This window comes from Neofelis nebulosa, chromosome X, assembly GCF_028018385.1.
Source record: "Neofelis nebulosa isolate mNeoNeb1 chromosome X, mNeoNeb1.pri, whole genome shotgun sequence".
Taxonomy (NCBI): Eukaryota; Metazoa; Chordata; class Mammalia; order Carnivora; family Felidae; genus Neofelis; species Neofelis nebulosa.
The window spans coordinates 109,772,242-109,798,605 of NC_080800.1; the positions used below are offsets into that span (position 1 = coordinate 109,772,242).

General features: G+C 40.1%; 1 protein-coding gene across 1 annotated transcript in view; it reads right to left on the minus strand.

The window, feature by feature from the left end:
* USP26 (ubiquitin specific peptidase 26) overlaps positions 1 to 26,139 on the minus strand; it is a 53,842-nt gene extending 27,703 nt beyond the window's left edge. Inside the window, exons 1-3 of the mRNA XM_058713227.1 lie at positions 26,055 to 26,139; positions 22,028 to 22,123; positions 21,365 to 21,410 (exon numbers count right to left, since the gene is read on the minus strand). The gene's annotated coding sequence lies outside the window, so the exon portion shown is untranslated. The remainder of the gene's footprint in view (positions 1 to 21,364; positions 21,411 to 22,027; positions 22,124 to 26,054) is intronic.
* Positions 26,140 to 26,364: the final 225 nt, after the last annotated feature.

Sequence of the window (26,364 nt, forward strand, 5' to 3'; positions counted from 1 at the left end):
TCACAGGTGGTGCTGACACTTTATAACAGATATTCCTAATTCCAAACTCTCATCCTTTACAGTATTGCTGTCAATAGCTCATTTATCCAAATTCTGTAATCACCCATTATTCCATTACTATTATCAGAACAGTTACTTATTAATTAATAATATTTAAGTTAAAAGATTTTATCTTCATTTATTCCTGCTCCAATACTCTTCCCTTTTAACGTAGATCTGATTTTCTACTTAAATCATTTTCATTCTCCCTGAGGACTTTCTTTTAATATTCTTTGTGGGGTAGGCCAACTAGCAATATGAGACTAAAAACTTCAGAAACTCCTCAGACTTCTACAAGTTGAGTCTCTCTCAAGCATTGCACTGTAGCAGGAGATACCATAACACATCTAGGAGTTAAGGGCATCTGCTCTAGTATGTAAGTGTTGAATCACTAAATTGTATACCTGAAACTAATATGACACTGTATGTTAACTAACTAGAACTCAAAGAAAAAATAAAAAAAATAATAAAAAAGAGCATCTGCTCCAGAATCCAAAGTGCTCTGGCTTTAATCCAAGCTCCACTGGTAATCAAGAACTGAACTGCTTTAAAACCCACTATCTTTATCTCACATTTATGCAGTGAGAATCACTGCTCTTCTCCCAGAGAGCTGTCTGAATTTAATGCTATGTACACTTTGGCTGGACCACAGTAAGTACTCAACAAATACCAACTGTTATTGTTTTGGGTGCCACTATTCACAGAACCAAGATCTGGGGACAAAGGTGACAATGAAAAAAAATTACATTCCAAGCATCCAAACAGATTTGGATGTTCTGCAACCAGGAAGGTTGCAGTACAGAAACAGTCCACTAAGTTAGTTCCTGTAACTTCTGTCCCACTAAAGCAAGGACCTGGAACTGCCACTCGTTTGAGTGCCATCAAGCCGCAAGAGCCAAGATTGCTCCACAAAAGAGTCCAGGACCTAGCTAAGGACTTCTCTCAACAGAAACACATGGCACATTTGCTTGCTTGACCCCCACTCCTCCTCTTCCTTATAAGCACTGATGACAATCTCCAAGAGATCGTGAAAAAGCAAAGAATGATGATACAAGACAGGAGATACAAGAAAGAGGCCTTTAGAAGCACACGAGTCCTAATAATTCCTAAAACTCCACCATTCTGCTCTGTGAAAATGCATCCTGTTGAGCTGATTAGTGTAAGAACACAAAAGAATGACAACAGGCCGTGGCCAATTCCTTCCTTGTGACCCAGCATTTCCCAGTTCCGAGATGTTGACTGTCGTAATGACAGAAAGGGGTATCAATCAAAATGGAATTCAATCTTGCAGTGAAATGGAGATTTAGTGCATGAGAGAGAGGTTTGAGGTTTTACGCAAGCATTTCTCTAAGAGCTTGAATCACTCTGCTGCTGTGGCAAGAGACAGTATGACCCACAGAAGCCCTAATAATGCCTAACATTCTATTGTTCTGCTCTGTGTTGAAATGCAGTCTGTTCAGCAGATTAGCATAAAAGCACAAAAATATGACAGGAGCCCAGATACTGGTCTTGCCTTAAAATCAGACAAAAATTAAAAAAAAAAATTATTCACTATAACATGAAGATTGTACTTAAATGTTGTTTTCCTAATGCTAACGATCTAATAATTTACTTTTTTCTTCATGGATTATAAGAATCTTTTTATAGTTGCTTTGAGTGCTTATCACACTGCTCTTGTGGTTAGAGTAAAAATTAGTGATTTTTTGTAAAGTTGCATCAATTCATGGAAAACACACTAATAAATTTACTGGGGTAATCTTAAAGACAAACCATGTCCAACCATATACAAGAAAGTTTATCTTACCATTGGTAGGATGGTTTAACATCCAGCTTCAAAACAGTAAAAATACACAATTATGGTGGTTTTCTAAATATGAAGTGCAACAAAAAGTTTGCTCTCTTATTAACTTTGACATGTGTTAAAAGGAAACTATAGAATGAATCTGTGAACTAATCGGAGTTGACGGTTGTTCAGTTCTTAAGATATTGTTCTGGAATGCCTTCTCTGCTTCTTAAATCCAGATATACAGAGGCACATTCTTTGAGAGTCTTTCATGAATGCTCCAATGAGACAGAATGAACAAGTAATGTGTGTTGAGGGTCTTATTTCCTTCAGTCACTTGTAAGTATGAAAGACACAACCCCATTCATCACTTCCAAAATTACAATCTGTGTATGCTTTCACAGGTTGTGAAGTGAGGAATGGCATGTGAAACTTTTGCCCTAATAAAAGCAGTTTAAATGAACAATGAATGGAAAAGAAGATAACGGAAACACTTCTTCAAAGAAACAGTGCCCTCTCGCTCCAAATTCTAAGATCAAAAGCCTCACCTTTAATCTTACAGTCTTGCTTTGGCATCTCAAGATACTTTAAGGGTTAAAAAAAGAAAAAAGATAAACCTTTCTTCATTTACGAACTGCCTGTACCCACTGACAATATGGACCCTCTGCTTGAAAGCGGAAAAATTTGGTTAATTACCAGGCAGTAGGAACTGGTAGGGCTAAGTGGGCCAACAATCTTGCAGCAAGTGGGAGGCTGGATGAGCCCATCATCTGGAAAGTTTCCACTTAGCACAAAACATATTATTGTAGGAAAATTATCATCAAGAATTTCTGTGACATAAGTAATGCTATACATTTCAAGGAGTAAAGTTAAGTTCAGAGCTTAAATTAAGTGACTTGTTGACATATATATTAAAGCAAAACTATTTGGAATATCAAGGCGGTATTTTGAGGGTATTCTGACAATGAAGAATGAACTAATTAGCAACTCACATGAATGTAGTACTTACTATAGATTTTTAAATTTACATTTTTCTGGATATGGAGACTCCTACACAAGTAACCTCCCTCCTTCCTTCACTTGTTACTTGAGAAGTTTTTAAATGGCTCATTTAATGCATGACCTTATACTATTTTTGTTTACCCAGATTCAAAAGTAAAAGGTATGGTATTGTGAAAGGCAACCTTCTTGATGTTTTGTTAAATAGGGAAGTTTTTAATTGATGACTTATGTTGCATAATGACATTCCAAAGGAAAGAGAGTGTAAATTTCCATGAGAAATTAAGGGGGATGACAGGAAGGAAAGGAAGATTGTTTTTTTTACTTACTAGAGAACACTTCTGAAGATTAAAAATAATGACATCTATGTCTACTATCACCAGAGTTGCAGTCACCATTGTAAGTAAGAAGTTTAACAGGGTCCATCAAGAAAAGGACACAAGGAGTACCTGGCTGGCTCAGTCAGTAGAGTATGCAGTTCTTGATGTCAAGGTCATGAGTTCAAGCCCCGCATTGGGTGTGGAGCCTACTTAACTAAAAATACTTACATACGTACATACGTACATATATACATACATACATAAGTAAGAATAAGACCCAGGAAAGACCAAGGGAATGAGCAGTACAAGGTCTACTGTGGCCTCACAAAGGGTGTCTAATGAATCATGATTTTCACAATATTGAGAATGCATTCCCAGAACATACAGCAAAAAGTCAAAGAGACAGATATAAAAAGAAATATAAATGCCACAGAAGATTGGTCCACAAGACCCAATATCAACCTAATGAAAGATCCAAACAGGTGGAAGAAATGGAAAATAACCAATTCTGGGCCCATGCTTTTGAGCCTAGAATTGTATACCAAGTATCAATCAAAAGATTTTCAAGTAATTAACAGTTCAGAAACTCTGCCTTATGCATACCTTTCTTGGGAGCTTACTTAATAATTTACTCCAACAAAATAAAGTTATTATACAAAAGAGTGCTTTCAACAACCTTGACAATGGAAAACAAAAGTATGTCTGACAAAATGCAGAATGTAAAAGGGAGGGGAATGAAAGGAGGGACAGAAGTGCAAAATAAATGTCCCAGTCAACTATGGAGTCCTGAAGCAACAAAAGATGGACACTGAAGTACAGTGGCCAAAGTTGCAGAGGTAACTAGTAGAGAAATGAATAGTCTTGTAAATTCCTGGGAACAAGACAAGAAAGAAGATGAGGGTAGGACAACTGAGCTATTAGAACAGAAGACCGTAGACAATTTCCTAAGATTGAATTCTAAATAATGGCTATTAAGTATAGTGTATGTAGATAGGGAAATAGAACAACTAAAAACAGACAAAAACAACAAAAAACAGGGAGGGCAGGTAGAGAAACATGGGACTGAAAGCTCTAGATCTACATCACGAACCCATCCCTATGTCTGAAAGCATTTCTATATTTTACTCCCCAAACTGTTTTTAATTCAAATAAAAAGGAGTAAGGTCAACTTTTCCTGTAGCTGTCCTCTTCTCCAGTGTGCTATGCCTAGCCACCTACTTGCTATGAATCTGGACACCGTGGGCTGTCCCTCTTTATGCCTAAGGACTCCAGGAAACTTACTCATCACACCTGCTGGCCTTTCTCACAGGTCTTTAGGACATGGTGTTGGCAGCACTCAGTGTGTCAAGAGTGTCTGTTGCTCTTCTAATAAAATTCTTCCCCTTATAACATTTAATTACTCTAATTTTCCACTTGATTTTATGTGTTTAATGTGAGTTATATAAATTTCTCTTATGAATGGTACAATGTGGATAGTCTGATTTATCTTCCAGACATATTAAAACCAGCTAATTTTCTCTTCTCAGAAAATTATGAGTGTTTGGGTGTCATTTCATGATTATTGGCTGACAAACTGAAGCTCCAGGGTCAGTATAAAGATATTTTCAATTTAATAAGTTGACTATGTCATTTTTCCATGTTGATGAATTTCGACTTGTTTGGAAAAAATCTCCCAGAATTAATGAACCTATTTGGACATCCTGATACATGCTTGAAGCCTCAGTTATACAAACCTTGAATGTAAAATTAAATCATATTGGATAAAAACTAAAACAAACACCCATCCCAACATGAATATTTGAAGGCTTCAAATGAATATTTGAAGGCTGAATAAATACAGACAAAAGCAGCCTAGAGACAAGTTTACTAAGAGCTTTTGAACGGTTTTTCAGTACGGTCTGTAATAACATAAACATTTTAAGTATAATTTACTTGAAAAGGTTTGTGTGAAACCACTCATTGCTTCCTCACATGAGGTATCATCTCCCCAACCTCCTCCAAGTCCAAAGCAGTAACCTTGTCCATTAAATACTTAGCCGAAAAGGATTCAACTAAAAAAAAAGTTTAAAAGCAACCCAACAATAAAACAACCATGCAGTTGCCGAAAAAGATTAATGACATGAGAATTATTTATTCGAATATCAAATGCCACATATGCAGACACAGATGGTGCTGTTGTCCCTCATATAAGTGAGACAATTTCCTTACCTGTCTGGACTTCAAACGGCCTAACAGGAGCCTTTGTTACCTTTGTTTTTTGCTTTTGCCTGGTTCTGGTCACTGGCTTACTTTGTTGGATGCCTGGACTGCACATTGCCTTATGTGCGTAGAGCAAGGCTGAGTAAATAAGGCACTACAAGGGGCTTCAGGAATCACCCCATTAGAACGTTCTAGTTTTATTTAATAAAAAACTTGGACTTGGGGAGATAAAGGGATGGTCCAAAGGTCACGTGGCTGGGTCAGGAGGGAATTGATACTGGATACGTTCTTGCATCCAGCAAGGCCCAGAGTACATGGTAGGCAACCGGGTATCTTATAATCAAATAAGGAAATAATTGCTTAGATAAAAATAACAGAAATTCTTAGTCTGGGTAATATGTTGGACTCCTGAGGTAGTTCTTGAACCCCTAAAAAAATTATAAAAGTCTGCGGACATGTGCAAAAGCCTATTTCTTTGAAGAGATGATATAACATATCAACAGGTTATCAAACGGATCAGTGACCAAAAAAATTAAGAACCACTATTTTGAAGAAATAAAAGGCATTCCTACAAATAGAATTCTTGGCCTTACAGATGGTATGGGCTACCACGTGGTCACCCTGCTGTCTATTGCATGCACACAGGTTCTCAGACACTGGATGGGGATTAGCATTCTCCACAAACAAGCACATTATCACAGCTCCTCTAACTTGCCATGCAGCTAAAGAGGAGGAAACATTTCTCGGTACCCTTTAAGATTCTTTTGGCTGATCTAAGAATTAATTGACATGAAACAGATTAAGAGGAAAAAATCATATTTAATTACACACCTACAGGTCTCCATAAGAATATGAGGCCCATAGGTAGGCAGTCAGGAAACTGAGGCTCATATGCCATCCAGAGCTAAGAAAAAGAGCACAGGAGGGGTGCCTGGGTGGCTCAGTCGGTTGGGCATCCGACTTCAGCTCAGGTCATGATCTCACAGTTTGTGGGTTAGAGCCTCACGTCTGGCTCTGTGCTGACAGCTCAGAGCCTGGATCCTGCTTTGGATTCTGTGTCTCCCTCTCTCTCTGCCCCTCCCCTGCTCACACTCTGTCTCTGTCTCTCTCAAGAATAAATAAACATTTAAAAAGATTAAAAAAAAGAGCACAGGGGTCTTGAAGGGAAGGATAATTCACAAGAAGATGAAAAAGAGTAAATGGTAAACAAATGTTTTCTGGGCCATCCCAAAACCATGGGACTCAGAGAGGAATGTTAACAAACAGACTTTGCTAAGTTCTCCTCTGTCTACACAGCTAGTTCATATTATACTGTAGTTATCTAGGGTGATAGCTCTCTTCCTGGAGCAGGTCCTTTAACTAAATTCTTTTATGCAGTTAAGGGGAAAGGCAAAGGGGAAAGGCTCTTCCTGAGCCTTCTGCTTCTTAAAAATAATCAGCCTAAAATAATCCACATGCCAAAGAGACACATTTTGGGGTGGCAAATTGTACCCCCATACACAGCCATTACAAACACATACTTTCACATATATAGAACCTCTGTGAAGTCCTTGTCTACTTCTGTCTTTCCATATCACAAGGGTTAGGTATGACAGTGCATTGTGTAAATGGCACATGAAGAAAAACTTATTACAATTTAAAGCAATAGCATCATGAAGTTGAACGTAATACTCTATTATTTCAAATCGTGTGACAAATGAATAATGACTACCATAAACAGGAATGTAAGCTTTCCTCTTTGGCAAGAAGAATTTTGGTCCTTACTGGCTCTAAGAAAAATCCAAAGCCCTTTAAGTGTCATTTGCAGACGGCTTCTATCCAATCTACCACCAATTTAGCCTTTCACCAAATAATATACTCCTAAGCTGGGAGAGACCTTATAGGTCATCTGGGCTAACCTCCCACCCTCTTCAGGAGACCGTTTCACACCATTCTTGACAGCCTGTGAACACAGATTGGCTTGAACTAGAAAATGAGTCCGAATGACAAACAGCGAACTTGGTCGCGACAGTTTTCACACCATCTTATGAAATGATTCAGAATATAGTTTTCTGAAAAATGTACTACGAGCACTTATATTGTTGATTTGCATAGGATTCTTTTGAAACCAGGCTGAGTAATTCAAATGCAAAGACTGTCAAAGAAAGTGCAGTTAAGGGAGGGTGGTATTTTACTGTAAGCAGTATGGTAATCAGTGTACGACAACATTCAAACTAATTGTAGGTTTTAGTGGGAAAGCTGAGATGGGAAACGGTTTCTAAATAGCAAACTGGTAGTCCAGCCACAGAGTTAGCACTGGCGTTGTACTTCACTATCATTGCTCATTTGAATATATACTCTAAATAGTGAATTATTAAATGTCCCCAGTTTATTAATATAATAGAATTCAATACTTGTTTGCAAGTTAATGAAGGAAGGAATAACGGCTGCCCCATCTTGTTTTGTGGGATCTAAAAAAAATAGATAATATACTTTTCTCCCAGGGCATCTAATGGTTCTATTTATTTATTTCCTATCTTGCCCAGTGATTTCCCCAACTTCACAGAATACATGTGCCTAAGAAAGACACTCCCTTGTGTCTATGCCTTCTAGTAACAATTTTGAGTGCTGATTTAAAGCATTAGATCCAGATCCAGACCTCAATCATAGCATTTACTACTTTCTACCTTCTAGTTACATGCTTATGAAGGAATTAGAAGCATGTAAATTATAAAGGATGCTTATTACATGCTAAGGAACTCCTGGAAGGCTAAATTCCTGTGGGATTCAACTATATACACTACATCACTATGCCCTTTCCATCCTTAATACCTCAAACCTAAGCCTAATCTAACTGTAGACACAGGCATATAAGGAATCGCTATAAAACTGTGGATTCTGGAAGGATGGCAAAGCCTTCCTACTGGCTGAATGTCACATGCACTACATACCAGTTGGTCTAAACAATAAAAAACTAACCACCTGATTACATGACATTTCTTCCTAAATACGGATGCAGTTATCAAACAAGGGTGTGGCCACAGCATAGTGACACAAATTCTTGTCCTCTCTCTGTTCTTGTGACTGCAGATAAATCACTTAAGTTCACTACGATTCCATCCCTCCATTTGGAAAAGAGGATAATCTACTGCCTTTAACTATAAACTCCTTGGAAACATGAGTTTCGAGGTCTTCAGAGAGATAAGGCACACAGGAAAAAGGAAATAACACAAAACATGGGATAGGACTGCAGTGTCAGTTCAGTCACAGTCTGTGTTGTCACTGTCTGGCTAAGTTGCCATTTCTTCACTTATACGGTAGAGAGTAAGCTCCACGGGCCCACCTGTCTCTGACAGTGTGAGAATAAGGACTAAACATTAGGGAAGAGTACTGAGTAGACCCTGAATGCAGCCCTAACTGATCTTAGGAGGAGTTCAATATGAATAAGAACATAAATGGTCCTGTGTGTTCACTTTCCAGTATTGGATGCAATGCCTCTTCTTTACATGAATACACCTCCTTAACTTTTAGGCACCCTGTACCTTTTTCATTTCTAGAGTGCACTGGAAAAGTTAGGGTTAACTTTAGTTGAACATTCTGTTGAGGGATTGATCGTGCATACGCATGCATACACACACACACACACACACACACACACACACACACCCCTCTCTGAGAAAATCTCCTTTGAGAAAGAAGCTTGTTTAAAGTAGCCGATTTCGTACTCAAGAAAGTAACTAATATGTGGCATAGAACACCCTTTCCATTTCTTTTTTCTTGAAGATTTTTTAAAGTAATCTCTACACCCAATGCAGGGCTCAAACTCACAACCCTGAGATCAAGATTGCATGCTCCACTGACCGAGATGGCCAGGGGCTCCACAGCCTTTCCATTTCTGACCTTGCAAAATAATCAATGTTACAACTATGTGTGCATATATGCACAAACATCTGTTTGATAGACTTGAGCAACATTAAAATGCTCTGATCAGGTATCTTTCTGACCAATTCCTCCGGGGAAGAGTGCAAAGTTTAATGCAAAATTCAGCCCGAACTCTTAACACAAAGAGTTGTTTCTAAACAACTCTGGAGATTTATAGGCTGAATATAGAACTATTCCCTCTTCTTTTACTTGTCCAAATGCAAAGAAATTAATTTTCTGGTCATAATTTCAGTACTTCTGGGACACTATCAGAACAGAAATAAAAACAGAACATCATTATATTGTCAGGTCCTATAGCTGAGTGTGACTAACAGCTGTAGTGTCACAGACGTAATAATCCAATAAAGCCTGTGTACTCAGGGCCAAGTAACACCAACGCTGGGAAAAGGTAAGTCTGGTGGCAGAAGCAGATTTCAATTAGCAATTCAGCTTTAAAGATCAAAGGTCTACCTGTGCCCTCCTACTTTTATCCCCTTACTTCACACATTTCTTCTCTTCTTTTGAGTACTCTTTCCCTCTCCTCTGTGGATTCTTACTTTTGTTCTGTAATTGAAAAGCTAAAACAAGTTGCATCCCACCATTAAGATTTTCTAAGACTTCTCGGGGTGCCTGGGTGGCTCAGTTGGTTGAGTGTCTGACTCTTGACTTCAGCTCAGGTCACGATCTCATGGTTCATGGGTTCAAGCTCCATGTCAGGCTCCATGCTGATGGTGTGGAACCTGCTTGGGATTCTCTCTCTCCTCTCTCTCTCAAAATAAAACAAACAAATAAACAAAAAAAGTTTTAAAAAAAGATTTTCTAACACTTCTCTATCTAAAGTGCAATGTTTCTTTCCCCTCAATTACGACATGGATTAAGTAAATTTAATTTAGTTTTGCCTCTCTAACTAGGCAAAGGATCATTTTTATTGCCATGAGTTTTTATATCCCCTTCAATGTCTAGCTTGGTCCTGAGTTTATTTCAAGTATGGGATGCATTCTTTGCATCTTCAGCAAATCTATTTTCTTCACTAGTTTTTATCTCCCAAATGAAATAGGAAAATTACTATGAAACCTCTAAGGACCCTTCCAGTTCTCCTATTTCATAATAGTCCACACTGATAGTCCAATGGTCAAATTACACACTGCAGTGATACTAGAGAGACTCAGGGATCAGCAGACCAGGATGGCTAAGACCAGCATTCCACTCAGAGGAAATAGCAAGAGCAAAAACCATGAGACAATAAAGCATTTGTCTTGTGTATGAAACAAAAAAAAAGAGGCCCAGAGTCATGGGAAAGGGTAGGAATCAGAAAAGAAATTATATCAAAAGTTTGACACAGTTCACCAGCACAAAACAGCCCTGCAATGAACAGTTGCTACCTTTCAAGCACAGTTGTTCTATCCACCACCTCACACCTACAGGAGAGAGAGAAATGAGAAAATCCCATAGTGGAAGGGAATTTTTTTAAAAATCATAATAGGCAATCAAGACTATTTGAGTACCTTTACTTACATTATTCCTTTCTTTTGAGTTGTGTTAATCTATTGAATTATCTGTGAAATCAGAACCAAGGTAGACTAAGTCAAGGACTATTTACATTGCCCAGGTCTGAGAGTTTCAGATAAACATGTGCAAGAACATAAATATAGCCACACAGAAAGGCAGAAAGGCAGGAATTTATCAACTCAGTGGATTAACATAGGCTATCAGAAGCCCTAATTAGTAACTTCTAGGTGGAGATTCAAGGAGAGTGGGGCACTCAGAGAACATGGAAACTCTTTGACCCTTCCGTATACCCTTGGCCTATGCATTGCTTCCATCTGGCTGTTCCTGAGTTCTATCCTTTTATATATAATAAAGTAGTAAACTAGCTTAAAATTTTTCCAATGCCAAAAATTTCCATGCATTGAGGAACCAAATTAACACTATTTGTGTTACTATATTATTAAATGCAGTTTATTTGGTTCATACAACCTCCAAAAATCAGTGTTTTGGTGCTCTATATACAAGAGAGCATTAAACAAGATGATACTTGTAGTCCTTCTAGCAGGAAAATAGGGTGAATTGATAATTTTACTCATTTCCTTCTTACACAATGGTGACAGTCTCATACCAAGGCTACCTCCTCAAGTTCACAAGGTTTCATAATGAAGACAGTATTCATGACTGCTGGGTTTTTGAAGTAACTGCAGGACTAAGTCAGGCTTCGTAGTAAGCAGTTTCAAAGATGGCCCTCAAGGATCCTCACTGCCTGGTATTCACAACCTTGTGTAATCCCCTTCGCTTGAGAGTGGTCACTTAGTGACTAGCTTTTAGCAAGGAGGACACAGCAGAAGTAATGGGATGCCACTTCTGACACTGGGTTTACCAAAAGACCATGGCTTCCATCTTTGGCATGTTCTTTGGCTGTCACTCACTCTGAGGGAAACCAGCTGCCATTCTGTGAGCTGCCCTATGGATAGACCCAAGTGGCAAGAAATTGACATCTCCAGCCAGCAGTTTTTGAGGATCTGAAGCCAGCCAACAACAACATGAGTAATCCTGAAAACGGATCTTCCTCCAGTTGAGCCTTGGAGACAAAACAGTTCTAGCCAACAACTTGATAACAGCTTTGTGAAAGACCCTGACCCAGATCCATCCAGATAAACCTTACCTATACTGCTCACCCACAGAAAATTTAAATAACATTTTGTTTTAAGCCACTAGAGTTTGAAATAATTTCTTATCCATCCCTCTCCAGATAGCTAGATTGATAGAGACAGAGATTTACTATAGACAGGCATCCATTTGGAACAATAATCAATACTAAACACTGGGAACAGTTTCCTGTAGCCATTTCCCCCTCCACTCCAAACACTCAAGAACTTGTCAAAGTTAATAAACTAATATACAAGCTCTAGGTTACTAAGAAGCTATAATATATGCCAAAGGACAAAGCTCTTTCCTCTATGTCCATTTATTTTCTACAATGTCAGACCTGTCCCTGTCAGAACTCTTAGTAAGAAATCACACAATTAAAAGATTAATCCAATAATACTGATTTGATGTTTATGTAGCCTAAAGATAATAAACTCTGTAGTAACTATCTTGGGAGAACCAAATTCTAACTTTTTTTTAATGTTTACTATTTTTGAGAGAGAGGGCGGGGGAGCATGTGTGCGAACAGGGGAGGGGCAGAGAGAGAGGGAGACAGAGGATCTGAAACAGGCTCTGTGCAGAGAGGCAGATGCGGGGCTCAAACTCACGAACCATAAGATCATGACCTGAGCCAAAGTCAAACACTTAACCAACTGAGCCACCCAGGCGCTCTCCAAATTTTACCTTTTGGTCCAATGTTAACATAATCTTCTTATGATATTGTACCTATATCAGTATATGTGTAAAGCAACCTATTCTCCAGTTTATGGCCAATGAGTTTTTAAAAAACAGTTTATGTATACCATGTAACTGGAGTTAACTCGTGAGCCAGCGTTAAGGCCATAATGGAAGCTAGAAAGAAAAGACCTACCACGATAGATTTCGCTTTCAGATAAAGAAGGCAGAAGGCTGCCTTGAGTTTGCCAGGAGAGTTTTTGTTTCACCCAGCCTGCTGGCGTATATCTGCCTTCAATAATTTTATCTAGTTTTGAAGGATTAACCTGAATTAAAACCTCCTAAATTTGCCCTTCATTATCATTCATAATTGGTTGTTTTCTAGAAGAGTAGATGAAAATTGTATAGTGGTTACACACTTGACTTTTTCAAGCGAGGCTGGGGACAGGCATCGAAGTAGAGCTAAATGGCATTTCAGAAGCTTAGTATTTTGAATAAAGATTCCCTTTCCTACCAAATTTAAAAAGAAAAAATATTGCATTTAGGTTAAAAAGTATAAGAATCAAAAGCAAGTTAAACTCACTTTATCAATACCACCACCATCATTTATGTAGTACTTACCATTTAAAAAGTGCTTTTGTATACTGAGAACTAAAAGCATCTACCCCCTCACATTGAACTGCCTACATTAACATGATTTTTTTTTACTCTGTCTTATCAAACATCGTTTCACTATTCTGTATTCATCAACATGACTTTACTATTCCAGGTAACTCTCGCTCATGAAGAAAAACATAGCAAATAACTCTGTTGCTTATTCCAGAAGCTCCCAGAAAAAAATTCAGATGAACAGCAAACAGGTTTTCAAGCAGATAGGATTAAAACCAAAGCCCTTGTCTCAAAAGCTTCCCCTTGTTGGGCCCACCAATCCTACACTATTATATCATGATACTTAACCAATCCTAACCAAGTTTTCATACTCAAACAGCCACCTTCATTCAGATTCCCAAACCTCACAATTATCCCCATTTTGCCTTTCCCCCTTGACATGCTACTAAGGCTCTACCAAGGTAGTGCTCTTCCTTACCAGAGTAAGGACAGACTCAGCTTTGCCTTAGCAACAAGTTATCTTGGTGGTATTCCTGGGGACCCAACTTTCAAGAATGCTTTTAACTTCTGCCCTCATAACAGCCCCTTTAAGAAGCTGGGGCAAATCTTATCATCTACATCTTATACTTACTTAGGGAAATGTAAGGTCAGAGAAGTTAACTAATCTGCCAAATCAAAGAACATGAGCAGTAGAATTAAAACACCAGAGTAAGTTCAATGTAAGAGATCTTAGTATTAAGTACGAGATCTTAGAAGTCAGCTTGTGCAGACAGGGGAATATTAGATCTTGAAGACCAGGAAGGACACACAAAATGAGAAAAGGACATACATCCAGTTCTACATTCTCTTCAAGAGTGTATTCTATATTAGGAAAGATGTTTAAGTTGTAAAAGATCACATGAGTGACCAGGATCCAAGAACCTGAGAACTGATGAAAGACGAGAACTCAGTAGTCAGAGTGGACCCAAGAGACAGAAAATGATTAAGCAGCACAAAGTGTGTAATAATAGCAATTAGGAAACTATCTCTTAAAGATCAAGACAAAAAAATCTGGATGGATTAGAAGAAAAATCCAGCAATATCAATATAAAATACTAACAGACTTACTGCATGATTTTCCAGTGACAGTTACTGTGAGTTGGCATATAGAAACTGCAAGTTTCCCTAAAGGCACATGGCAGAGAAATTTATGGAATTAGGAAAGGCACACCAAAGATGAAACATGATAGAGTATAGCCAAGCAAGACAAGGACTGAGAAAACCAAACCTTGGAGTGGATTTCAGATAGCCTGATGGCATTCATGGAAAAGAGACAGGATTTAGTTGAAGAATGGATGCTTTCTGACAGACACAAAACACATCAGTTTCAGAAGTGTCATTACAGTGAGAATGTGTTAAGAAAACAAAGGTCTGAGCCAAAAAACAAGGAGAGTCGGAGGGAAAAAAAAGAGGCACTGAAACCCAGCACACAGAATTGCCCAAAATAAGAAAGAAAAAGAAATGGACCAATGTAGGAGTTAAAACTTAGAAATTTAGCTGAACCCTCCTGAAAATCACAACGCGGGACCCCAAGTGAGGAATGAACTGCTGCAGGCAGCAACCACAACTGCACTTTAAAGTACAGCAGGAAAGATGTGCAATATAGAAAAGCTGAAGAAAAACACATTGGAGCAACCTCACCCTCAAAAAGTGGCTCATGTGCAAAAGCCTGTCCCAGATAACCCAACTCTCTAAACAAATGAGAAGTTGAGAGGCCACCTATCCCCAGAGCCATTTTTCATCCCAGAGCCATTTTTCACAGGCCCAAGAAAAATCCACAAGAGGCAGAGACCACGAAGCTTACAGCAACTCAGAAGTACAGAATTCACAGGGAAAATGGTAAATAAATTTCACCAATTTCTCAGCTTTGCCAAAGGGCAGTACTCTCTCCTGTACTCAAAATGTGCGTTGGTATCTGCTTCTTCTTTACACATATTTGGAGCACTGTCTTGAGGACCCTTAAATCTCTATAATTCTTAGATACTCTTCCCACATTACTGCAGATTTGAGTAGACAATCCAATTCCAAACTACTCATTTTCCAATGAGCTTAAGGTGCTTGGGAAGAAATGAATCAAATACATAAACTAATTCTGAAAATTGAAAGGTTCTTAGGTAATGGTCTCCTGACAAATGGGTTGATTGTGAATTGTTGAGTACTTCCCAGCTCACACACTTTCCCCTCACTCCTTTCCACACTGCCTCGAGTGGCCGGTTTTCTTCCAGCCTTCAGTGCACTCCTGAAGTATATTTATATACCTAAGACTTTCAGCTATCATTTTTCCAGGTTGAGAAACTACCACCAAGAAATTAGTATTTAGAATACCTACAGTGGAGCCCAAATATCAGTCAGCATTTTGGTGAATACAATAGATTTTCAGGACTAAAAGGAGTCAGTCTCAGACTCCAGATGATAAAGAGATGATGAACACTACTTACCATCCTTACCTCATGTATCAAGGGCAATCAGTCTTTCTGTCACTTTAATAACAGACCAAGAAAGGGGATAATATTAAGAGCATGGAGCCACCAGCCAATTGCCCACATATTTAAAAAAGGGACCATAGATGCACTATGTATTTAAATGAAGCATGTAAAGCAACTGATGCCTCTCAAACTCAGCACCTTCAAGGATACTAAAATCTAAAGTGTCTCTTACAAATATCTTTGCCCAATAAAAATCATCTTCAGGTATTACTCATTATCAATTGAAGGAAGCCACAAGGCAAAAGGTGGGAAGACACATGGAAGTTTTTTAAAACATCGGATGACAACAGTGCTATGTATTTCTTTTGAATGTCCATATTCTGAAATGGAAACCTATAGGGGTAAGTGGTGTTTGCAGACCGTGGTGGTTTTCCCTCAGGGTACGTGTCTATCTCCTTCCATACTTGCTGGCTACATCTTGGGCCATGGTAATGTAACTCCCAGTTCTGTGATATCCCTTTGGCTGCTTGTCCAGTGAGGAGATATTAAAGCATGGGGGGTGGGGGGGAAGGGAGCAGTAGACACTCCCCTGAACACACAATTCCCGTGATACCTTTCACAACAAAAGCCCTTGTCCTTCTAACTTGCTGCTTTGTCCTCATCCTCGGGAGCAGCTCTATCGGGTGCCGTTGTTCCTAGCCCTCCCAGATGCCCATGCTGTAGGCTCCTGGAAGGTGAGAGACCATTTCCTATTTGTTAATCCCCTCTCCTGGTTCCCCCTTATGAGGATTTATCCTCTGTAATTCTCCTCCCTTTAGATAGACAAGCACAAAGACATCCACAAAGTGGCCACTGCACCCCATCTTCAATTTTCTTTTAGAGCTCTTATGTTTTTCTGAGCAGTTGTTAGCACCAGTTATTTCTACCATTGCACGATCACATGGTGCTGCTTCGGGATAAACACGGTGAACAGGAAATGGAATGGTGGTAGGTTGGGGGAACTACTGATTTTGTGAGTAAACCTCATGGAGTTATTTTATCCTACAAGATGTCATACTGGTATAAGTTTGATAGAAATAAAAACAAAACACAAACTTCTATTTCCTGACTGGTCTGTGCACTTAGTGAGTAGCTAGCTAAACTCTACTTGGAGGAGCCCTGCACAGAGACACTGTAAGGAATGCATGTTGGCCCCACAGTTGGACAGTGACCAAGGAACAGCCCTTTCTGATTCATGAGAACACCATGAAAAATATGAATTCCTGCAAATTCCTGCATGTGAGGAGTAGAGTTTATCATGAAATGAGAAGAGTCAATGTACTGTTAAGAGAACCCCTCATTTTAATGCAACATTATATCTCTCAATTCTGCCAAGAAATGACAGAACAAAATAGCAGGAAGGGAAGAGATGCTTTTCAGGAGAACGGTAGTCTTTATGTTATTAAGATGCACCAAGTTACCTTCCACTCTGGGTATATATATATAATGAATCCAGGCAAAACACTGACAAGCAGCATTTGGAAATTAGGCAAAATTGATTCCTAGACTCAAGCAAAAGTTCAAGGTGAAGGGGAGAAGGCAAGGAGCAGACTCAAATGGAAAAGAAGTCATTACTAGCTCCTCTGGAATACCAATAAAACCTCAGTTTTGTGAAAACATTTTTTTTTTATGGAATTTCATAAACATCGCCCTGTGGTCCCTGGGCATTTCAACTTAACTACATGTGCAAGTGGAGGGCGTATTTATAGAATAGCCAAAAATTAGAAAGGCTGACAATAGGCAACTGGAGAGTGTTTTTGCTTAATAAAAGAATGAAAATTTTCACTGGTTGAAGTACTCAGTGTGGGGGGGAGAGGGGGGGAGGGTGACTTTGTTTTGGTCAAAAGTCCAAGGAAACAGATAGGTTTGGGGGTTTCCTGATGGCTGGGTGCCAGCCATGCCTTTCACTGATAACCAGTTCTCTGCATAGATATTTAAATTAAACAAGCCCTCTCACAGCCAAGGCTTCTAACTGGTTCTAATTAACACTTATGCCAGCTGTGAAAATCTTCGCCTGCAGCCATTTTGTTTGTTTTGTGAATCAAAACAATATATTATTAAAAATGCTTCTCTTCTGTGACTCCTATATATTCTCACTTCCACAAGGATCCGGACAGAGATATAAGCACTTATCAGCCCAGGTGGAAACCGTGAAACTAGATCTGTTGAGATCAAATTTAGAGAAATTACTCTCTGAGCAGCAGGCTGCACATGCATCTTTGTACACCATGGACAATCCTTTTTTTTTCTTCGTTCTCTTCCCACCACACTTCCAGCTGGCCTCTCTTGCCTCTAGTGACGTCTTTCCCCAGACATTAATCACTGCATCATCAGCTAAACAAAGATGCGAGCAAGAAGGGCAGAACCTCCACTCTGGACTCTGGCAGAAGCTCACAGGTCTGCTCTTTGGGGATCTAGCAGTCACGAGGCTCTCCCGAGGCACCCATGATTATCCAGAGTCCTTTTACTGTATTCTACCAGACTGACCTGGAGATTCTGCTTGGTCCAGCTACAGTGTGGTAACCTCATCAGCTCCTTCTGGACCTTGGACAGGATTGCTTAAATTGTGTACCTACACATAGACATGTAGCAATGCCTCCTGTCCCTCTTGACACTTCCCCTAAGACCTAAGGTCCTTAACTAGGAGGCAGTTTGTTCCTAGAACCAATTCTAGCCACTGAGAATGTAAATATCAACAACACAGAGAAAGCCTCTTGCTCACTTGTGTTTATAGTCCCATGGGCCGGACCTATAATCAGTCCGCATCAAGCCATGCAAATGAACTACAACTCTCCCTATGAGGATCATGGTCTTCTCACCATCCCTACATATGCTGTTATTGAAGTAGAGGAGCAATACACCTGCAGCAATCATACAACTTTTTAAATGTCACACTGTACAATGCTTTGTGGAGCATTAGGCTTAACAAAAACTAGAATAAAAAAAATTCACTGAATCATGTACACACGCTTCCTAAGGGTGTACATAATATTTGGAAACAAAATGGGAGTCAAATATCTGAATGAGAAAACACAGATTTCTTACCAAAATCCAATGACAAGACTCTCCATCATAACCAGTATGGGTATTTTCACAGAAAGACTGGTTGGCACAAACACCAAAATGTTGGCAGTGCTTGTAACTCTATGTAATTGGATCGCCAGTGATTTTTAAATTCTTTCAGTTCTGTGTAAGATCTGACTCATTGGAGTGGAGAGTGTACAGTTCTTCCTAAATCTGCATTCTGTGATGTCATATTTGTAGCTTAAAATTGGCCATGATGGGGTATTTTTCACCTCCGAAATTAGAAAGTGCTATATATCAGAGTGTTTTCTCTTCTTTTAGAGAGCCAGTTGTTAAACATTTACTAGCATACCACTTTTTGTAGTCTTTAGACCTTCTCTGCATTATAATTACAATTTGAAGTTATTTTTAAAGGAAATAAAATGTGAGTATATTAACCTTTGTGTACATGGTGCTTTTTCATCAAGTGCTAAGAAAATTGATTTTTCCTACATAAAAGACCCATAATCCACATAGACTTGCCATTAAATTTCCAATCTGTCTCCAATATACATATAAGTATGAAAACACATTTAACCTAAGCATGAGTTTGAGGCAGAAAAATCAAACCAAGAATTTATAGCCCATTAAAATTCAAAATAATTAGCAACCATTCACAAGTAGGCCCCAGATGAGTAGAAGGGCAAAAGACTGAACTTGTTAGGATTCAAGAAGCCAGGCTCCACCTTAAGTTTTGAAGAGAGTCCCTTTCACTTTTCCTAGGTTCCTGAATTCTGGGGATAATCCATCCAAATGGACATTAACCTTTTTGGATTTCTCTGCCTTGTGACCACTTTTTAAATGCCAAAGCTTAGTGAAATTACCCACTAAACCATTCATTTAGGCCTTCTCCACACCTCCCCCCCCCCCATGAAAAGACTCAAGATGACTGAAATCTGCAGTGGGTACAAATGTGTATGGAATAGGGATGAGGTGGCAGAGTTATAATAAAGTTTCATACCTTTTTTGGACAACCATGTAAGCTAAGGTCACCATCATGTTGCTTAGTGAGGGAACTTGGTTGGCGCTGCGCCACTAAGTGGTTTTGGGTAAAGCTTTTTCTAAATACTTCAGGCCTTAGTTTTTCACTTAATGGGAAATAATAATGACCCCAGGGTCCAGGGCTTTAAAGAAATTTCATCAATTACAGGGATAAATCAAAAGGTTTTGAAATGTCAACGAGCTATGCAACAGCTAGACACTTTAGTTTCCAATCAAAAAGAAATGTGGATTTAAAAAAATGTTTGTTCATATTTGAGAAAGAGAGCATGAGTGGGAGAGGGGTGATAAGGACAGAGGATCCCAAGTGTGCTCTGAGCTGATAGCAGCGAGCCCAAAGTGGGGCTCGAACTCACGGGCCATAAGATTGTGATCTGAGCCAAATTTGGATGCTTAACCGACTGAGCCACCCAGGTGTCCCAGAAATGTGGATTTTTATCTTGAATGGGTGAACTCTAGGTTCCATAATCTTACCAAAATATAACTTATGCTAATATAAAAGTAGTGGAACCAGAGATATCTTTTGAGACTAAAAGTTAACAGTCTCTTTGAGATCATTTTAGTATAGTGCATATTTATATTGAGCATTTTGTCCCATCTTTCACACTGTCAAGGTTTTCACCTAATCTTAAAAGAACTAATCACAGCCCAGGAGGGACTTGTTATGGGGGAGGAATGAGAGGAGAACTTTCTAGGACTTTCAGTTAACAGGTACCCTCCAGTCTGCACAGCTTGACAAATTCTAGGATGTCATTCCGGGTGCTGAGCCAGGTCAGCCTCGGTGTAAGGAGTTCAAATTGGCCAGAAAAGATCCCGGCTCAGCACAAGGAAAATCTCAGGTCCCTGGGCCACCTCTTGCTTCAAAGCAAGATCACAGAGGTATAATTTCCAGAGACAAGCCAGTGTAACCTATGAAGAATGTGCTGTGGCTGAGAAAGCAAAGAAGATAATTAAAGGAAGGGGGCAGAAAGGGGGCTACCCCAAGCAGTACAATGTCCTGTTCAGATATATACATTTAGGAAATGGGGGCCTAACTCATTGAGTACCTCCTGTGTGGTTGGTGCATTACAAAAAGTGTCACACTTAATTCTCACAACATCCCTGATGGCAAAGTATGACTGCTGTTTTGCAGATAAGGAAACTGAGGCTCAAAGAGTTAGCTAGGACTAAGAATAGTTATTGATGGAGGCAGGTTTGAACTGAGGTCTGACTGACCCCAATAGGCAAGCTAGAAAGCACCAAGCCTCAGAGATGCATCATGCAGGCATTTACTCTACAGATGGTAGGAATAAGTACCATTCCTAAGACTTACTGTTCCAGGACTGCAGGGGAAGGTCACATTCCAAAACATATGCCAAAGTGAGCAACACCTCTTAAAGTGTAAACTGTGGTCAGAAGATGCCCCCACTCTGAGGTTTGGTGTTCCCACGTTCTGGAAGTTTCAACCCCAAATGAATATGAAATCTCATCACTCACCAGAAAAAAAATCCTGACCCACTTACTGCATACCTTGCCAGAAAATTGACAGTTAGCAAAAGTGAAATCAAGTTCAGACACAGAACCTCTACATGTTTTGAAGAAGCACAGTGGGTAACAATCTTGGGGAAACAGCACCAAATAAGGGGAACACTTACCAATCAAGCCTTGTGGTCTGGCCACTATATTGATAGAAACTGTGACCTGGACAGGAACAAAACAGAGGATTATACAGGAGCATTAAATGTAACCCAATCAACATTAGCACTTTTTGTCATGATCAATTCACCCAAGTCCATTCATCCCACTGCACATCTTTGTGTAATGTGACAGGAAAGACAGGGGTCAGGGAGCCTTAGCATGCAAATCTCAAACCTCATCCGTCCACAGCTTCCAGTACCTGAATTCATTGAAAAATTTTTAACAGTGACACAACGTGTTGAAATAATATGTTAGAAGTCAGCTGAGCTGACAGACTATTGCCTCAGAGTGACAATGAGCAGAGTGTCTCTCAGACTCAGAGACAAGAGGCTTACTGTGTATGAAACATGCCATGTGGGGCATGTGGTTCCATCAACGTCTGCAAACCAATAAAATGGCCAACAGTGTATCGAAGAGTAAAGATTTAGACGAGAATTGACCTCTATTACTTTAATTGCCGGCCTATGCCTTCAGGATCCGTACCAAATAAACCTCACAGGGAGGGTTGGCTGGCCGACTACCATTCCCTGCCCCCGACTTGGTCCATAGGTCTCATCTTTCCCTCTTTCTCATAGATAGAGGTTGGCTTTAAAATTATATTCAGATCCATGTTCTCATACCTGTTGAAACAAAGCTAAGCACCCCACTTGGCTTGGACTTCCGAAGTTTGTTTTCTACAATCTAGTTCGTTCCTTCGTTCTGGTGTGTTATTGGATCTGAAAAAAGAATAAAAAGAAAGATTAAAACTCTGGTGTTAAAAAGTCAAAGTGAAGTTTCTTTAAAATCACAACAGTCTAGGGGCGCCTGGGTGGCGCAGTCGGTTAAGCGTCCGACTTCAGCCAGGTCACGATCTCGCGGTCCGTGAGTTCGAGCCCCGCGTCAGGCTCTGGGCTGATGGCTCGGAGCCTGGAGCCTGTTTCCGATTCTGTGTCTCCCTCTCTCTCTGCCCCTGCCCCGTTCATGCTCTGTCTCTCTCTGTCCCAAAAATAAATAAATAAAAAAAAAAAAAAAAAAAAAAAAAAAAAAAATAAAATAAAATCACAACAGTCTAATTATGCCAAACTCTAACAGTAGCAACCACAGTGTAGAGAACACAAATATGTGTGGGAGAAAAGATGGTCCTGCCTAATAAAGGGTCGTGGTCTCTACCGTGGAGTTAGGCAGCAGTGCCCAGGAGTGACCCTGCCACCATGCCTACCTTTTAAAGACCTGGGGATAACATTTCAACACCATCTTTAATGATGACACGAGGACAGCAGAGGGGGGCCACTCTCTGCCCAATACCCCTCAGCTCATGCTACACAGAGATGCACTTATTCATCTGGCTGGTTCTGACTATGGGTTCTGTTTCCACTTTCTTCACATTACAGGCCCACAGACTGATCAATACTGGACTTTTCTATCACAGGTCCTGAAGGAGGTGATGAATCTGCAAGGAGATCTGCCTGTGGGCAGAGAGTTACTTAACTTGGAAACTCAGGTGGGTGGCGGGGACAACTATACTCTTTCACTTATCCAGAGGAACTTCTGAAAACGGTTGGTGAGGTTAGGATACTCAATCATAAAGAATTAAAGACAATGTAAAACAGCACCTACACTCATCCTGTGGTTACAAGATAAGACTACTGCTTCAGATTTTCGATTGTCCCTTCAAAATGATCCAGTTACTCTGCTTTAATCAAACATCACGGGGGCATTATGAAATGTTAGACTGAAAGACAGCATCCCTTAATTCCTTTAGGGGTGGGTCTCAAATGAATCAGTTTATTCTATTCAATACCTTGGGTAATAAAACCCTTGGCAGGGCTGTTCACCAGGTTACACAACAGCACTTCATGGTGTATTAGTGTCAGTAGTTGGTAATGCAGTAACTTAGAAAATCATGGACATCAGAATTAAGCTAGTATCATTTAGAGTAATTTCATGAATAATTTCAACCATTAAGCAGCAGTGTTACCGTCTGACACTGAGCACAGCAAGTAACAATGGAAGAAATCTGACAGTTACTAATATTGGCTTTTGTGGATGTGGTCTTTAGAAAATGTCCCCTCCCCCTCTGGGATTCTCTGAGAAAGGTGGATACAATAAAATGCCTTCAAACTCCACCTAAATGGAGTTTCCAACTGTGGACCTAAATCCCACAGTTGGAAATTGTTCAAGGGTTAGGGATCTGCTTCAAACAGTAGTATTTGTGAAGCTAGTTAATGTCCCCATTCCCCAAACCTTGGTTCCTCATAGCAACAAAAGCAGAGGCAGCCTTCAATCCTACCAACAATCGATCTTTCTGGTTTCTCAATATAGTCCAGGAAGATAGTATTTGGAGAATAACAACGTTCCACCAATAAAGGTATCAATAAGTCATTTACATAAGAAACAATATACACAATTCAAGTCAAAATTAAGGATGAACCAGACAAATTCAACCAGCACCACTTTACCTCAGGCAAGAATCAGGTCCCTCTTGGCGGTTAGGGTTCTCAGATCTTTGAGAGAGACCAGAGTTTTCCTTTCATTTAGTTAATACACATTACATTTCACAAAATAGAAGCATGGATAGAAATAAGCCATCTCTGTCCATTTCAAAAGCCTGCACTTGCCATTTAAAGGTTCAACCCAGCTTACTGCAGAGTTAGGCACGCGTGGGCTAGAGGCGGGGCCAGCACGCGCCAGCAGGAGGCGGAGCCTTGTATTCCCCTCCAGTTTCGGTGCTAACTTGCTACTAAACAATGTTGTTTGTTCGTAACTGGAGACCATAGAAATCTGGCTTTTCTGTGGAAAAACACTCGGGAAAGAGGAGCTAGGGGTAAAATTGTACATTCCCATTATGTTAAATGCACAATTCTACTGTAAAGTAAGATTCAGAACTACGCAACATGATTTCCAATGGCTGTTCACTTCCAGAAACACAGCAGTCTCGACGTTCCTTTCCAAATTTATACACTGAAATATCTCACATTTGTCAAAGGAAATGCATGCAAAAGACTAGCAGAAATGAATTCAATAACGTGCTATTAAACATCCAATTTTTACAGAAAACAAAATCGCAAACAGCATTTCGTGGTGGCCAGTGACCGGCACTCTGGGGCATCCGTTGTCCTAAAATACACTCTCGGCCACGCAGATTGTGAAAGTGGTGTGCATTTTCACACCGAAAATACCACAATACCTTCCTTCCCTTAGAAAACTCTTTACCTTATTTGCGAATTAAAGATAACACCCAACCAACTCTTTTACACAAAGCTTAGGAAAAGGACCAAGAGCTGCTTTTAATGTAATAAAATGATACTAGACCTACAATTTCTCTGTAAAACCAAGTGCCAAACTGTGTTAAATGACCGCCCGGACAAGACCCTCCACTGCATTCACTGTCGTGAAACTTACAGGACTGAGCCAGAGGGTTAAATTCTGCACTTGTAAATTCGGAGCACCTCAAAAAAATATATATATATGTATATATATATATATATTTATATATTATATATATTTTTTATTATATATATATTTAATATATATTTTATATATTATATATATTTTTATTATATATATTTATACATATATTTATATATCTATTTTTTTTTAAGAATTCATGAAGTGAGAAAACCAGGATCCAAACCAAATAAATCTATACCAAATCCGCAAGTATATTACCAACTAAAAGGCACTCGATCTGACCCTTAATTCCCCCACTTCCCATAAGAGACCCGCGGAGCCCCCGATACCGAAATTTAACAGAACGCAACGAGGCTGAACGAGCAACTGTTCTCCAAAATTAAACGTGGAAGGACACCCAGTATGGGCTGACCGGAGGCTCACGAGCACCCACAGCGTCTGGAAAACACCCGGCGCAAACAAGACCAAACCTGGAAAGCGAGGTACGGGAAGAAGGGCCAGGCCCGCTCTCGGTTCAATATCACGATAGCAAAATGCAAACCGGCGTTAAGGTTCCCGAAGGCTCTTAGCGTTTTAAGGCCGTTAAGGCCGTCAAAGAACAAGTCCTGAGGTGAATCGGGTCGTCAATTTGCTCACGTTCAAGTCGACGACACCGCGGGACTTTGTTTCTTTTTAAATTAAGCTAGCGTACGACACGAGCGATTCCGAAATTTCACCACACGAACCATATTTAAGGGGGGGAAACCCCCCCACCCCGCCAAACGACCCTGGAAGGAAGCCGCCGCCCCCCCGCCCACCTGCCCTGATCCCACGCACGATCCCTCAGCGTGTGAAATTTCTCGTCAGGCGGAAAATAACCGAGACAAAGGGACTAGGGCCACGAATCAAACAAATTCACACAGGCAATAAGCACCCCAAAATGCAAAACAGGAGGCAAAACCAGCTCCCAGGCAGCGACGTACGAGGCTGTCCCGCGCCCGCTCAGGCGGCAGCGCCATCTCCTCAGTTTTAAGTTTCAAACACCATAGGGAACCTTGACGCCACATAGAAGAGGGGACCAAGACAAACATCACAGGGCACAATACTGTGCCCAAATTCACCTACGGGACCCACCCTGTCACAGGCCTAAAGCCCGCTAGACTATTAAAATAAATTCTTAATTAGCAAGACATAGTACCACATTTCATACCCCCACCTATAAAAGGTGTACTACAGATAGGCCACTAGCGTGACAATTCAGAATTAAATCAATCTTACGTTCTTCCGATTCTGTGTGGGACCAGCCGCCACGTTCCCTCGCCCCTGAGGAGAAGGAGCAACACCAGCCGCACCACACGACCCGAGGCAAAATGGGCACCGTAGCAACCCGTTGGGCCCCTTTTATAGCCAGCCTATGGCTCCGCCCCCAAAGGTCCTGATTGGTTAGTGTGGGAATGATCGACGGGGATGCTATCCACTCACTCTTCTCGATCTGTGGAAAACCTCTATGTTCCAGATGTCAGCTCCTTATTGGTGGGAAGGATTCTCGCTTGGCATTGTTTGTGTTTGAGTCGGGGTTGCGAGAATT